Source organism: Orcinus orca, chromosome 3 (assembly GCF_937001465.1).
Source record: "Orcinus orca chromosome 3, mOrcOrc1.1, whole genome shotgun sequence".
Lineage (NCBI taxonomy): Eukaryota > Metazoa > Chordata > Mammalia > Artiodactyla > Delphinidae > Orcinus > Orcinus orca.
The window spans coordinates 51,891,109-51,903,508 of NC_064561.1; the positions used below are offsets into that span (position 1 = coordinate 51,891,109).

At 40.3% G+C, this 12,400-nt stretch overlaps 1 long non-coding RNA gene across 1 annotated transcript in view; it reads right to left on the minus strand.

Moving 5' to 3' along the window:
- Positions 1-931: 931 nt before the first annotated feature.
- LOC125964123 (uncharacterized) overlaps positions 932-12,400 on the minus strand; it is a 46,469-nt gene continuing 35,000 nt past the window's right edge. Inside the window, exon 2 of the long non-coding RNA XR_007476813.1 lies at positions 932-1,672. This is a non-coding gene — a long non-coding RNA (uncharacterized LOC125964123). The remainder of the gene's footprint in view (positions 1,673-12,400) is intronic.

Consider the following 12,400-nt stretch of genomic DNA (forward strand, 5'->3'; position numbering starts at 1 on the left):
CAGGGAGAGGACGGGTTGTCGGCGTGAACACAGCCTGCAGGGGGTCAGCGCACGACGGCTAGCCGGGAGGGAATCCGGGGAAAAGTCTGGAGCTGCCGAAGAGGCAAGAGACTTTTTCTTGCCTCTTTGTTTCCTGGTGCGCGAGGAGAGATTAATAGCGCCTCTTAAAGGAGCTCCAGAGTCGGGCGCGAGCCGCGGCTATCAGCGCGGACCCCAGAGGCGGGCATGGGACGCTAAGGCTGCTGCTGCAGCCACCAAGAAGCCTGTGTGCGAGCACAGGTCACTCTCCACACCTCCACCCCCCTCCCCGGGAGCCTGTGCGGCCCGCCACTGCCAGGGTCCCGTGATCCAGGGACAACTTCCCCGGGAGAATACACGGCGCGCCTCACGCTGGTGCAACGTCACGGCGGCCTCTGCCGCCGCAGGCTCGCCCCGCATCCGTGCCCCTCCCTCCCTCCAGCGTGAGTGAGCCAGAGTCCCCAAAGCAGCAGCGGCTCCTTTAAGCCCGTCCTCTGTGAGTGAAGAACACATGCCCTCAGGCAACCTACACGCAGAGGCGGGTCCAAATCCAAAGCTGAGCCCCGGGACCTCTGCGAACAAAGAAAAGAAAGGAAAATTTCTCCCAGCAGCCTCAAGAGCAGCGGATTAAATCTCCACAATCAACTTGATGTACCCTGCGTCTGTGGAATACCTGAATAGACAATGAATCATCCCAAATTGAGAAGGTGGTCTTTGGGAGCAAAGATATATATTTTTTTTTCCCCTTTTTCTCTTTATGTGAGTGTGTATGTGTATGCTTCTATGTGTGATTTTGTCTTTATAGCTTTGCTTTTACCATTTGACCTCGGGTTCTGTCTGTCCGTTTTTGTATTTTTTTATTACTGTTTAAATTTTTTTTCTTAATAATTATTTTTTATTTTAACAACTTTATTTTATTTTACTTTATTTTATTTTATCTTCTTTCTTTCTTTCTTTCTTTTCTCCCTTTTATTCTGAGCCATGTGGACGAAAGGCTCTTGGTGCACCAGCCAGGTGTCAGGGCTGTGCCTCTGAAGTGGGAGAGCCAAGTTCAGGACAATGGTCCACAAGAGACCTCCCAGCTCCATGTAATATCAAACGGCGAAAATCTCCCAGAGATGTCCATCTCAACGCCAAGACCCAGCTTCACTCAACGACCAGCAAGCTACAGTGCTGGACACCCTATGCCAAACAACTAGCAAGACAGGAATACAACCCCACCCATTAGCAGAGAGGCTGCCTAAAATGATAATAAGGCCACAGACACCCCAAAACACACCACCAGACGTGGACCTGCCCACCAGAAAGACAAGATCCAGCCTCATCCACCAGAACACAGGCACTAGTCCCCTCCACCAGGAAGCCTACACAACCCACTGAACCAACCTTAGCCACTGGGGGCAGACACGAAAAACAACGGGAACTACGAACCTGCAGCCTGCAAAATGGAGACCCCAAACACAGTAAGATAAGCAAAATAAGAAGACAGAGAAACACACAGCACATGAAGGAGCAAGGCAAAAACCCACCAGACCTAACAAATGAAGAGGAAATAGCCAGTCTACCTGAAAAAGAATTCAGAATAATGATAGTAAAGATGATCCAAAATCTTGGAAATAGAATGGAGAAAATACAAGAAACGTTTAACAAGGACCTCGAAGAACTAAAGAGCAAACAAACAGTGATGAACAACACAATAAATGAAATTAAAAATTCTCTAGAAAGGATCAATAGCAGAATAACTGAGGGAGAAAAACGGATAAGTGACCTGGAAGGTAAAATAGTGGAAATAACTACTGCAGAGGAGAATAAAGAAAAAAGAATGAAAAGAACTGAGGACAGTCTCAGAGACCTCTGGGACAACATTAAACACACGAACATTCAAACTATACGGATCCCAGAAGAAGAAGAGAAAACGAAACGGACTGAGAAAATATTTGAAGAGATTATAGTTGAAAACTTCCCTAATATGGGAAAGGAAATAGTTAATCAAGGCCAGGAAGCACAGAGACTCTCATACAGGATAAATCCAAGGAGAAACACTCCAAGACATATTAATCAAACTATCAAAAATTAAATACAAAGAAAAAATATTAAAACCAGCAAGGGAAAAACACAAATAACACACAACGGAATCCCCATAAGGTTAACAGCTGATCTTTCAGCAGAAACTCTGAAAGCCAGAAGGGAGTGGCAGGACATATTTAAAGTGATGAAGGAGAAAAACCTACAACCAATATTACTCTATCCAGCAAGGATCTCATTCAGATTTGATGGAGAAATTAAAACCTTTACAGACAAGCAAAAGCTGAGAGAATTCAGCACCACCAAACCAGCTTTAAAAAAAAATGCTAAAGGAATTTCTCTAGGCAGGAAACACAACACAAGGAAAAGACCTACAATAACAAACCCAAAACAATTAAGAAAATGGTCATAGGAACATACATATCGATAACTACCTTAAATGTAAATGGATTAAATGCTCCAACAAAAAGACATAGACTGGCTGAATGGATACAAAAGCAAGACCCATATATATGCAGTCTACAAGAGAACCACTTCAGACCTAGGAACACATACAGACTGAAAGTGAGGGGATGGAAAAAGATACTGCACGCAAATGGAAAGCAAAAGAAAGCTAGAGGAGCAATTCTCATATCAGACAAAATAGACCTTAAAATAAAGACTATTACAAGAGACAAGGACACTACATAATGATCAAGGAACCGATCCAAGAAGAGGACATAACAATTGTAAATATTTATGCACCCAACATAGGAGCACCTCAATACATAAGGCAAATACTAACAGCCATAAAAGGGGAAATCAACAGTAACACATTCATAGTAGGGGACTTTAACACCCCACTTTTACCAATGGACAGATCATCCAAAATGAAAATAAATACGGAAACACAAGCTTTAAATGATACATTAAACAAGATGGACTTAATTGATATTTATAGGACATTCTATCCAAAAACAACAGAATACACATTCTTCTCAAGTGCTCATGGAACATTCTCCAGGATAGATCATATCTTGGGTCACAAGTCAAGCCTTGGTAAATTTAAGAAAATTGAAATTGTATCAAGTATCTTTTCCAACCACAACGTTATGAGACATGATATCAATTACAGGAAAAAATCTGTAAAAAATACAAACACATGGAAGGTAAACAATACACTACTGAATAACCAAGAGATCACTGAAGAAATCAAAGAGGAAATCAAAAAATACCTAGAAACAAATGACAATGAAAACACGATGACCCAAAATCTATGGGATGCAACAAAAGCAGTTCTAAGAGGAAAGTTTATAGCAATACAATCCTACCTCAAGAAACAAGAAACATCTTAAATAAACAACCTAACCTTACAATTAAAGCAATTAGAGAAAGAAGAACCAAAAAAAAAACCCCAAAGTTAATAGAAGGAAAGAAATCATAAAGATCAGATCAGAAATAAATGAAAAACAAATGAAGGTAACGATAGCAAAGATCAATAAAACTAAAAGCTGATTCTTTGAGAAGATAAACAAAATTGATAAACCATTAGCCAGATTCACCAAGAAAAAAAGGGAGAGGACTCATATCAATAGAATTACAAACGAAAACGGAGAAGTAACAACTGACACTGCAGAAATACAAAGGATCATGAGAGATTACTACAAGCAACTCTATGCCAAAAAAATGGACAACCTGGAAGAAATGGACAAATTCTTACAAATGCACAACCTTCCGAAACTGAACCAGGAAGAAATAGAAAATATGAACAGTCCTATCACAAGCACTGAAATTGAAACTGTGATTAAAAATCTTTCAACAAACAAAAGCCCAGGACCAGATGGATTCACAGGTGAATTCTATCAAACATTCAGAGAAGAGCTAACACCTATCATTCTCAAACTCTTCCAAAGTATAGCAGAGGGAGGAATACTCCCAAATTCATTCTCCAAGGCCACCATCATCCTGATACCAAAACCAGACAAAGATGTCACAAAGAAAGAAAACTACAGGCCAATATCACTGATGAAAAGAGATGCAAAAATCCTCAACAAAATACTAGCAAATAGAATCCAACAGCACATTAAAAGGATCATACACCCTGATCAAGTGGGGTTTATCCTAGGAATGCAGGGATTCTTCAATATACACAAATCAATCAATGTGATACACCATATTAACAAACTGAAGGAGGAAAACCATATGATCATCTCAATAGATGCAGAGAAAGCTTTTGACAAAATTCAACACCCATTTATGATAAAAACCCTTCAGAAAGTAGGCATAGAGGGAACTTTCCTCAACATAATAAAGGCCACATATGACAAACCCACAGCCAACATCGTCCTCAATGGTGAAAAACTGAAAGCATTTCCACTAAGATCAGCAACAAGACAAGGTTGCCCACTCTCACCACTCTTATTCAAGATAGTTTTGGCAGTTTTAGCCACAGCAATCAGAGAAGAAAAGGAAATAAAAAGAATCCAAATCGGAAAAGAAGAAGTAAAGTTGTCACTGTTTGCAGATGACATGATACTATACATAGAGAATCCTAAACATGCTACCAGAAAACTACTAGAGCTAATCAATGAATTTAGTAAAGTAGCAGGATACAAAATTAATGCACAGAAATCTCTGGCATTCCTATACACTAATGATGAAAAATCTGAAAGTGAAATCAAGAAAACACTCCCATTTACCACTGCAACAAAAAGAATAAAATATCTAGGAATAAACCTACCTAAGGAGACAAAAGACCTGTATGCAGAAAATTATAAGAAACTAATGAAAGAAATTAAAGATGATACAAATAGATGGAGAGATATACCATGTTCTTGGATTGGAATAATCAACACTGTGAAAATGACTCTACTACCCAAAGCAATCTACAGATTCAATGCAATCCCTATCAAACTACCACTGGCATTTTCATAGAACTAGAACAAAAAAATTCACAATTTGTATGGAAACACAAAAGACCCCGAATAGCCAAAGCAATCTTGAGAATGAAAAACGGAGCAGGAGGAATCAGACTCCCTGACTTCAGACTATACTACAAAGCTACAGTAATCAAGACAGTATCGTACCGGCACAAAAACAGAAAGATAGATCAATGGAACAGGATAGAAAGCCCAGAGATAAACCCACGCACATATGGTCACCTTATCTTTGATAAAGGAGGCAAGAATATACAGTGGAGAAAAGACAGCCTCTTCAATAAGTGGTGCTGAGAAAACTGGACAGGTACATGTAAAAGTATGAAATTAGAACACTCCCTAACACCATACACAAAAATAAACTCAAAATGGATTAAAGACCTAAATGTAAGGCCAGACACTATCAAACTCTTAGAGGAAAACATAGGCAGAACACTCTATGACATAAATCACAGCAAGATCCTTTTTGACCCACCTCCTAGAGAAATGGAAATAAAAACAAAAATAAACAAGTGGGACCTAATGAAACTTCAAAGCTTTTGCACAGCAAAGGAAACCATAAACAAGACCAAAAAACAACCCTCAGAATGGGAGAAAATATTTGCAAATGAAGCAACTGACAAAGGATTAATCTCCAAAATTTACAAGCAGCTCATGCAGTTCAATATCAAAAAAACAAAGAACCCAATCCAAATTGGGCAGAAGACCTAAAAAGACATTTCTCCAAAGAAGATATACAGATTGCCAACAAACACATGAAAGAATGCTCAACATCATTAATCATTAGAGAAATGCAAATCAAAACCTTAATGAGATATCATCTCACACCATGGCGATCATCAAAAAATCTACAAACAATAAATGCTGGAGAGGGTGTGGAGAAAAGGGAACCCTCTTGCACTGTTGGTGGGAATGTACATTGATACAACCACTATGGAGAACAGTATGGAGTTTCCTTAAAAAACTAAAAATAGAACTACCATAGGACCAAGGAATCCCACTACTGGGCATATACCCTGATAAAACCATAATTCAGAAAGAGTCATGTACCAAAATGTTCATTGCAGCTCTATTTACAATAGCCAGGACATGGAAGCAACCTAAGTGTCCATCAACAGATGAATGGATAAAGAAGATGTGGCACATATATACAATGGAATATTACTCAGCCATAAAAAGAAACGAAATTGAGCTATTTGTAGTGAGGTGGATGGACCTAGAATCTGTCATACAGAGTGAAGTAAGTCAGAAAGAGAAAAACAAATACCATATTCTAACGCATATATATGGAATCTTAAAAAAAAAAAAAAGGTCAGGAAGAACCTAGGGGCAAGACAGGAATAATAAAGACACAGACCTACTAGAGAATGAACTTGAGATATGGGGAGCAGGGAGGGTAAGCTTGACAAAGTGAGAGAGTGGCATGGACATATATACACTACCAAACGTAAAATAGCTAGCTAGTGGGAAGCAGCCGCATAGCACAGAGAGGTCAGCTCGGTGCTTTGTGACCACCTAGAGGGGTGGGATAGGGAGGGTGGGAGGGAGGGAGACGCAAGAGGGAAGAAATATGGGAATATATGTATATGTATAACTGATTCACTTTGTTATAAAGCAGAAACTAACACACCATTGTAAAGCAATTATACTCCAATAAAGATGTTTAAAAAAAAAAAAGAAGAGGCCTTGCTTGGCAATGATATTACAAATTATTGGAAGATCTTTTACTAGTGTCTTTACCATACAGATCTCCAGTGATTCACCTCAAATATGTAAGCATCAACATGTAAGAACATAAAAAATAGATGACAGCATCAAAATGTTGATGGTCCAAAACAGCCAGCAGAAAACCCTGATCATTGCCATTTATCACCCAGGAACACAGGGTAAGAACAAATAATAACTCCATGTTCTTTGTATTCTGCAAAAATACCTCCCCATCACTTCTCTCAGTTTGAGAAACCAAGGCCATGTCCCTAGACACAAAAACCCACTTACTTTGGCAAACCATCCCAGGCAATCAAAAGTCTGCCTGCTAAGCCTTTGTGTGGGTATATGCCTGTTATGTGCATATTTGCCAAGACCTTGAGAATGCTATGACTACATAATAGATACAGCTACATATTAGAACTACTGCTTCCAGTCACACTAATAGCACAAGGAATCATACACAAGCTGGTCATGACTGCAGTTCTTGACCTAACTAGTCTCTCTGATTCATTGGTATCCATGAGCTTGGGTGCATTTATGACTATGATCTAGAAATGCAAGTACAAGGAAACACAGTCTTCTTCACAAAGCCAAAACAAATCCCAGGTCTACAGACAATGAAGGCTGCCTGCCAGGCAGCCCCAGGGAGATGATACACAGGGCTCAAGGCCTTCATTTGCAAAACTGATCTGAAAAACCACCCCAGATTCTGCTACCTGTTAAAGCAAATACTTAGAGACAAAGGAAAGTGCTTAAAGAAGATTGGCAGCCTACTTGGGGGATTAGAGGACCAGAATATGGTTCCAACGTAGCCCTAACTTAAAATGCATGATCCACAGAGAGAAAAACCCTAAGTTTAGACTCTAGTCCTGACTCTGCACAAACTATTTTAGTTAACAACCAAAAGCAAGTGACTGAAACTCTCTAGGCCTTTGTTGCCTCACCATTTAAACGATGGTGAAACTGTAGAATCATCTACAGTAGTCATTTGCTAACTTAAATAACAATTACACTTGTTGGTTGTCTGAGGTCAGGTTGCTATAACAAAAACACCATAGACCCATAGACCAAGTGGCTTATAAACAACAGAAATTTATTTCCCACATTTCTGGAGGCTGAGAAGTCCAAGATCAAGATGCTGACAGATCTGAAGTCTGGTGAGAGCCCATTTCCTGGCTTATAGATGGCTGTCTTTCCACTGTGTCCTCACATGGCAAAGAGCAAAGAATGAAACAGGCAAACTCTCTCATGTCTCTTCTCATAAGAACGCTGATTCCATTCATGTACATTCCACTGACATGATCTAATCACCTTCCAAAAGCCCCACCTCCTAATACAATCATATTGGGAGTTAGGATTTCAACATACAAGTTTTGAGGGGAACATAAACATCCAGTCCATAACACTGACCAAAGGTTTAACAGTTTTACCCATTGATTCCTTCCAATTTTTGAGGTGCATGCTATTGAGTCCTGCAAGTTTTTATAGCTAGGTTACACCTTAAATCTAGGATATTCTGAGACAGCATTACCCAAAGCATGTGCTGTAGACTGCACGTTCCAAAGATAATCCACAAAGAAAAGATTCTATGTTAAAATAAATTTTGAAAACACGGCATACCATGACCTCACTTTTGGATATTCAGTATCTATGTTAGTATATCAAAGTCTCTAAGAAGTCCTAAAGTAAAGAAACCTTTGCTTTGTTTAGCCCATATCCCTAGGGTCCAGCTGACTTCCAAATGTCAGTATCTACACCTCTTTGTCTGGGCTGATTTCTTTCTCTCTCTCTCTCTCTCTCTCTCTCTCTCTGTCCTCTCAGAAGGCGATTCTGCCTGCTTGCAGAGCAGAACTAAAGTACCAAGAAATTTACACACACACCAAAAAGCAGCCCTCAACCAATAACTGATGGGATTTAGGATGTAACTATCCCAGCTCCCTTGCTGCTTCGGTGGGATAACGCTGAGGTATGTGCTTTACAATGTCTCCCATAGCTTCCCCATGGGATTAAACTCTAGTCATCCACAGTGCTCACCGGCTTGATAAGGTACCATTTATTAGATGACTTCCCTTCACTGTCTTACTTCCCCACTCCCCACTTCCCAAATAAACTACCTGGACACAGATCCTATTTCAGAGTCTACTTCTGGAGAACCAAACTAATGTGCCCAGGATTTCCCACACCTGTTTGATGACAGCTCCGTATTCACATAACACTTTTTAAATTAGCCAAAACTCTCAGTGGTGGATGTGAAATGCCCAGCACAAACTGGCTAAAACAAAAAAAATAATTTATTTAAGTCCAGAGATAGGCTGGCTTTAGGCCTGGCAGGACTCAGGATCTTGTACAATGTCACGGCTCTGTGTCCATTTCTGGGCTCTACATTCTTTTGTGTTGGCTTCATTAAAGCAGGCTCTTCCCACAAGGCAGAAAGACCGACCATCAGCATTGAGCTCACATCCTTCCTTCCGAGCAATCCCAAAAAGGGGCTTCTCCTTCCCCACAGTTCCAAAAAAGATCCAGGATGAATCTCACTGGACTATCTTTGGTCACATGGTCATCCCTGTACCGATTCCCAAGACAGTTGAGATAGAATGTACTGACGGAACAGTCCTAGGCTACGAGTCCCACACTCTGGACTCAGTCACACCCAAACCACATGGGCCAACAGTGGGGAGGAGTAGTTCCTCAGAGGCAAATCAGGGTGTCGTTACCAGAAATAGCTTCAGGGCAGGTACAAATAGCAGGTCCCCACTCAACTCTTTGACATTCTGTAGAACTCATTTGGGGAGATACTGTTCTATGGCATTCACAAGTACTTCCTACAAAATTCTTGACAAAATCTTTCTCAGAAAAGGCTGAAAGTGCACTTGAAAAAGAACTGAGTCTCTCTGACAATTTTATGTCAGCTCAATACACCCTTCATATATGACTATTTTACTGGTGTCACCAGTTTACTTGGCTTCCTGGTTTGGCTATATTTAAGGAAGTACTGATTATCAGCTTTGGCACTTCTTGTCAAAAGAAAAAGACACTCCACCAATTTCTTTCCATCAGCCTAGATCCTCATGACTAATTTCTTTACTATTCCTATCAAGAAAGGTAATCAAATAGCCTTAAGCAAATGAGAGAATATGTACACAGCAATGAAAAGACTAAAGAATAATGGAGATTAGAAATGTATCCTATAAACCACCCATCCACTTATGGAAACTTTGTTTTTAACTTTCATGTCTTTCCCACAGGAAAAAAAATTTTAAACAAAAGTAAATAAATAAATAGAAAAAATACAGAAGGATTTAACTGCACACTTGTGGTTTTATTGGTTTTCCTAGAATTTACTACAATGCCAGAAATTAATTTATAAATAATGGCAAGCATGGAATCACAACCAACATCACGTGAAGAAAAGGAGAACACCTCAAAAATGTTCTAATTGGCAAGAAGACATTCATCTGTGGCTAGAATAGCCAAAAGAAAAGGGCAAGTTTCACATACCAGACTTGGAAAGCATTATCAGTTTTCAAAGTCTAAAACAACACAATACTGTCTTTCTAATTTTATACTATTTCTTTCCTCTGCTCCTAAGCTCACTCTCTTGAAGGAATCTCACTGAAGCAGGAATATTTATCTACATTATAAGAGGACCCAGCATGCTACTTTCTTCCATCTTGCTTTGATAATCCTCTACTTTTTCAAAGAAGGGTACTGTGTCATTTCTATTTTATGACTCTTCTGACAAATGTAACTACTGATGTTTATCATAGAAAAGATGTACTATATTAAAATCACATGATTTCAGAGTTCCTTGGTCTACCAATGATAAGCAGTTTTTCAAATATATAACAAGGGCTCCCACTGACTTTTCAGCTGTGGTATCTACTATGCTCATGTGTGTGCAAGCTTGGGGAGGAGCATGGATTAATTAAGTGCTGTTATTCATGCCCCAGGGGTTGCACCCCTCTCAGCCAAGTGCACCCCATGTGGGCACAGCTCCATTTTTTTGAGACTCGACTCTACCCCAGGTACCCTAGGACAGCCTCAACTCCAGGCCGATATTGCCCAAGCAAGGAGGAACTTAGCTGTGAAAACATAAAAAGACTCAATACTAGAGGGCCAGGAAATAAATGGCGAAATGTCAATTCCATTAAGCTATTTAAAAAACATTCTTCCAAAGAATTTTGATGTGGTAAAATGCCAACAATAAAACTTTTCTTTAAAGAATGAAAAGAAACATTAACAGAAACCTTCTATCTCTTAACAGAAACATTCTATCTCTGGATGATAAGATTACGAGTAATTTTTTTTCTTCATGTTTTTCCCATGTTTTCTACAATAAATATCTGTTACTTCATAATCAGAAAACAAACAACAAAGGCTAAATATTGAAAAGTGCAAAAAAGCCTCTGAGAAAAAAAATCTATAAAATGCTGGACCAGAGCTGTTGGGACCAAGTAGGCCATTACTGTAAGAATCAGAGCCCTCGATTCCCCTCCAGACTATTACATGCTTGTCATCATCACCTCATTATATATACTTACCTCCTCCACAACACTGGAACCTCCTACTTGTCAGTGCCACATCTCAACTTCATTATCATCCCCAAAATGCCTAATACAGTGCTTTACATAAAACAGGTATTCACGAAATGTTGTGTGAATTGCTTTATGAGAGCATGATGGTCACAGGATCAGTGTGATTAGGCAAAGACCATCAGAGGACAGGAAGAACTAAGGATCCAGGTGCCCCAGATCCTTGAAACTTCAAGCAAGTATCTGGAATCAGCAAAGCTGATGAAAGAGTCAAAGGTCCAGGAAGTCAGGCAGAGCTTATGGGACTGGCGAGTTAAAACAAGCATCTAGGAAGTCATCTGAGTCAACGGCCTGAAAGCCAAGACAGCAAAGCACTGCTGAGTCTGCTTTCAACTTTCTTCTAAACAGAGTGGTCCAAAGAGCAAGTGTGCTGGTGGTTACCCAGGGTTGCCTCCTGCATGCACCAAGTCCAAATGGTTTGACTAAAAACAATTTGGTCACAGAAATTTAGTCAACTGAACAATCTAGGGCAACAATAGAGAATTCCTTGGAACAACCTAGTCCCACAGCAGACTATCTTTTTTTTTCTTTTTTTTTTTTTTTTTTTTGCGGTACGCGGGCCTCTCACTGTTGTGGCCTCTCCCGTTGTGGAGCACAGGCTCCGGACGCACAGGCTCAGCGGCCACGGCTCACAGGCCCAGCCACTCCGCGGCATGTGGGATCTTCCTGGACCGGGGCACGAACCCGCGTGCCCTGCATCGGCAGGCGGGCTCTCAACCACTGCACCACCAAGGAAGCCCTAGACTATCTTTTAAAATGTCATTTATTGTTTTTTTCCAAATTTCAGAACAATGCATTCTCATTAGAGAAACATCTTGGATGATTAATAAGCACATCAAATTTAACCTATCTAAAACCGAGCTCCTGACCACCTCCCAAACCTCATCAGCCTGCAGCCCTCCCCATTTCAATGCACTTCCATCCTTACAGTTGTCCCAGCCAAAAACCTGGATTCACTCATGACTACTCTCTTTATCTCATACCCCATACACACACACACACACACACACACACACACACACACACACACAGAGCATGCTCCCCTGGTAGGCCTTTTGCGCTTGCTGTTCCTTTGACTAGCATGCATTTTTCCCCAGACATCCACCCGGCTAACACCCTTATCTCCTTTAAGTTTTTACT